Source organism: Maylandia zebra, linkage group LG10 (assembly GCF_041146795.1).
Source record: "Maylandia zebra isolate NMK-2024a linkage group LG10, Mzebra_GT3a, whole genome shotgun sequence".
NCBI classification, from domain to species: domain Eukaryota; kingdom Metazoa; phylum Chordata; class Actinopteri; order Cichliformes; family Cichlidae; genus Maylandia; species Maylandia zebra.
This window is the reverse complement of record NC_135176.1, coordinates 11,841,282-11,845,432: the sequence shown is the minus strand read 5'-3', so window position 1 is coordinate 11,845,432 and position 4,151 is coordinate 11,841,282. Positions and strand designations below refer to the sequence as shown.

The 4,151-nt window shown below is 39.7% G+C and overlaps 1 long non-coding RNA gene across 1 annotated transcript; it reads right to left on the bottom strand.

The window, feature by feature from the left end:
* Positions 1-324: 324 nt before the first annotated feature.
* LOC106675160 (uncharacterized) lies at positions 325-3,919 on the bottom strand. The gene is made up of 3 exons (XR_013100522.1): positions 3,529-3,919; positions 1,379-2,918; positions 325-1,304 (listed from the first exon to the last, which is right to left on the bottom strand). It is a non-coding gene; the product is annotated as an uncharacterized LOC106675160 (long non-coding RNA).
* Positions 3,920-4,151: the final 232 nt, after the last annotated feature.

The window sequence follows — 4,151 nt, the reverse complement described above, 5'->3', positions numbered from 1 at the left end:
CTACAGTAAACCCCCCACATTGGAAAAACACTGGTAAAGTGGCCAGGGGTGCTGACACCCTGACCCCCATCTCCTTTTAAATCAAATCACTTTTATTGTCACATCACATGTGGAGGTACACTGGTACAATACATGCGAGTGAAATTCTTGTGTGCGAGCTTCACAAGGAACTGAGGTGTGCAAAAATACAATACCATAAGAACAAGCAAAATATAAGAATGGCTAAATCTGAGAGTTATATATATATATATATATATATATATATATATATATATATATATACATACATATATATACACACACACACATACACACATACATACATATATACACACACACACATATATATTATACATATATATATTATACAAATGAAATAGAGTAAACAATAAAATATATAAAATATACAGAGGTTGGTAGTTAGACATGTGCAAAACAAGTGGCATTTATATACAGTGTGGAGTGCATAATGTTGAAGTTCCAGTAGTGAAGCTGAGGTGTCTATGAAGTGTTCAGCAGTCTGATGGCCTGATGGAAAAGGCTGTCTCTCAGTCTGCTGGTTCGGGACCGGATACTGCAGAACCTCCTTCCTAGTGGAAGTAGTCTGAACAGTTTATGGCTGGGGTGACTGGAGTCCTTGATGATCCTCCCCGCTTTCCTCAGGCACCGCTTCCTGTAGATGTCCTGGAGGGAGGGAAGCTCACCTCCAATTATCCGTTCAGAACACCGCACTACTCGCTGGAGAGCTTTGCGGTTGTAAGCGGTGCTGTTGCCATACATCTAGTGAGGATGCTCTCAATGGCACAGCGATAGAAGATCCTGAGGATGCGGGGGCTCATGCCGAATCTTTTCAGTCTCCTGAGAAAGAAGAGGCGCTGCTGCGCCTTCTTCACTGTTTTGTTTATGTGTCCTGACCACGTAAGATCCTCAGCCAGATGTACACCAAGGAACCGGAAGCTGCTCACTCTCTCCACAGCAGCGCCGTTGATGGTGATGGGGGTGTGTACTTCTTTGCACCTCCGGAAGTCCACTATCAACTCCTTTGGCTTTGCAACGTTGAGGGTGAGATGGTTGTCTTGACACCAGTGGGTCAGGGTGCTGACCTCCTCCCTGTAGGCCGTCTCATCACTTTTGGTGATAAGACTCACCACTGTAGTGTCATCCGCAAAGGGTCCAATGTGAGTCGGGTAGTGCAGAGCAAACGAAGTCCCTGATCAACTTCTCGAAGCATTTGCTCACGATGGGGGTCAGGGCTACAGGTCGCCAGTCATTCAATGAGGAGATGGTGGCGGATTTGCACAGGTCTGCACAGAAACAGAGAGTGAGCAAAAGCAAGAACTGATGGAAAATGTGACATGACTGTGGCATGATACGTTACCTTGGTAATGCAAAGATCTGGTTGTTTAGAAGCCAGCATGAAGACCTCATGAGGAACAGGCGAGTAATCAGCTGATTGTTCACAAGTGACTGAGGGACAGGAAGGTGGAGGAGCATCCCCTAAAAAAGACAAGCACACGGACAACAACACAGGCATACACCGAAAGAGGAGAGGGAGAAAGAAGCAGGCCAGCAAAAGAGGGCAAGAGAACCATGACATCTACAGAGGCCCATTTTCATTTGGTACATCGTGTTACCAGATGTCAGTTTTTAATGTTAGATCTCAACTTGTCAGTCAAGAAACCTTTTTCCAAAGATATCAGCACGAACCGAAATCATTGTGCGGATTAAAAACAGTAAGTTGTTGAAGTTTGTAATGGATGATGTTTGTAATCTGATTAAATCAGATGTGTTCCTGGTTTAGAACCATGTGATCTGTCAACATAGGAGTGATTGTTACTAGAAATGGGCCCATGTATAACTGTGTAGACATTTCCTAATACATCATGGGTGATTTAACATAAATGATTCATTAAACACACATCTGTGAAAACATTTCTGATAACCGTTTTGTTATATTATGTTAAAGTAAATGTGAATTATTAATAAAAGGAGAATGTTTGAATCTGACCACAAAATTTTGAGCAGTAGTGTGTGTTGTATGCATGTGTCTGTCTGTATCTGATCAGGATTATGTCATCAGTGTCAACAAAATGCTCTTTTTTTTTTTTAAGCTGTGTCTATCATCAAAATTAAGTTGGAGTGTTTAAACCCTGACAGCGAACTCTGCCTAACAAGTCCACTTTGCTCATTGACTTAAATTAAACCACTTAAACTAAAGAAACAATAAATGTGTCTGGATCATCCCAGGTTTTGTTTTTAACCTCATTAAAGCAAGTTGACATTTTCCTCTAAAGGGGCTGCAACACCCAGCTGCACAAAACCTTCACTTTTTTAACAGTTTCACTCTTTGAATATTTTTCATTTCTTACCATCAGAATTCTCCAAAAGATTTTTAGAAGAAATTTATTTTCTTTCATGCATCACCAACTGAACCTTTTATGTAAACAATTCAAGTTCCAACCTAACCTCATTTAGTTTTGCTTATGTAACGCGGTTAAAGGACCAGGGCGCCTGACTGCAGCCTCATAGACAATGAGCTATCAGAATAAGATTCGACTATGGAGCCTGAGGGTGTGAATAAAACACAGGAAACAAAAGTAGAGCTCAAATATATAATGTTTGTTATGAGAAGTGTATAGACGGATGTACAAAAGAAATAAAAACATGTGCATATATATCACAAACAAAAATAATGTTGACAATACAAAACAGCTTATTAGGTTCCAAAAGGAGGTGGGATGAGGTGTAGTCCAGTATGTGATTTAGTTTAGTTCCATGGACCTGTGATAGGTCATGTGTCAACAATTTGTGATTCAGTCCATAGGTTCACAATTCCTACCGCAACGTAGCGGTGGTCGGGTGGCTCGCCATCTCGCGCTGATCAGGGCTGATCGCGGGAGAACAAAAAAAAACCTGACCTAAACAAGGTCAAAAAACAGAAATTATCATTCACAGAAGAAAATGAAACAGCATTCTACTGCTGTGACAAAATAAATCCATAAATCCATAAATAACAAAGTCAAGTAATCAATGCCACGTTTCATACAACAATCAATAAACCATCATCTCTTATAATGAATGTCATTCTAAATACTATTCTAGAAAGACATTCTCATGGGTCCCATCAAAGTATATCAGCGTTAAAGCTAATAAATATTATCCAAAGTTAATCAAATATATTTACAAAACTCATTTAATCACAGGTGTTGCGCAACAGATTCAATAATGTAAATGGAATTTAACTCAATGCAAAATCTCATAGGCCGTTTCGGCATTTCATCAGAAAAGTAACAAAAAACATCCAAAACGGACAAAACTACAAAAATCAAATCACTCGTTCAACTCTAGATACGTTAAGCCAACATTCGGCCATAATGGAATAAACAAAAACAACAATATTCAATAGATGACACTAGTAATTGCACTTACTGTCGCTAGCCTAGCATTAGCTTACCGGCATTGTAGGATGTGCGATCGCGGCTCCGCATGTACATTAATTGTGACAAAACAAACAAACAAATAACTCACCGTTGAGTCGAGTGTGAGGTAGTGTAAAGATGAATGAATTGGCCGGGTTATTGCACGCTGTCAACTGGCCTGTAGTGCAAAATTTGTCGATATCTGACAAGTACGCCAACCACAGGGACAACAGCAGCCAGAGGAGCAGGGACATGCAGCTGATTGACCCGGAACTTATACAGGATTCATTCCCGCCACAATAAAGGGACTGGCGGAAGTGGGGTCAGAAGTTACCGTGGTTACACTTAGCAAAGTACTTGTAACTCTAATAATTAGTAAGAGTATATTTCTTATCATCTATTGCTCATCTGACCTGATAAACTTCAATTAACATTATAACACAGGACTGATTGTCTCTAAAAATGGGCTCCTGCACACTTGCAGACATTTTTCCATCACAACTTATGGATGATGAATGATTTGATTAAAGCTGTGAAAACATTACTGATAAACTTCATGTGATATTACATTAAAGCCAATTTCCTATTAAAAGCAGGGACTTTTGAGCAGTAGTGTGTACTGTATGTTTGTATGTAACTGTGTCTGACCTGGATTTCATCACCAGTTTCAAATAAGAATTTTCTTTAAAGTCTGTTTTTAAATACAAATGAAGTTCAACTTTAGCAAGGCTG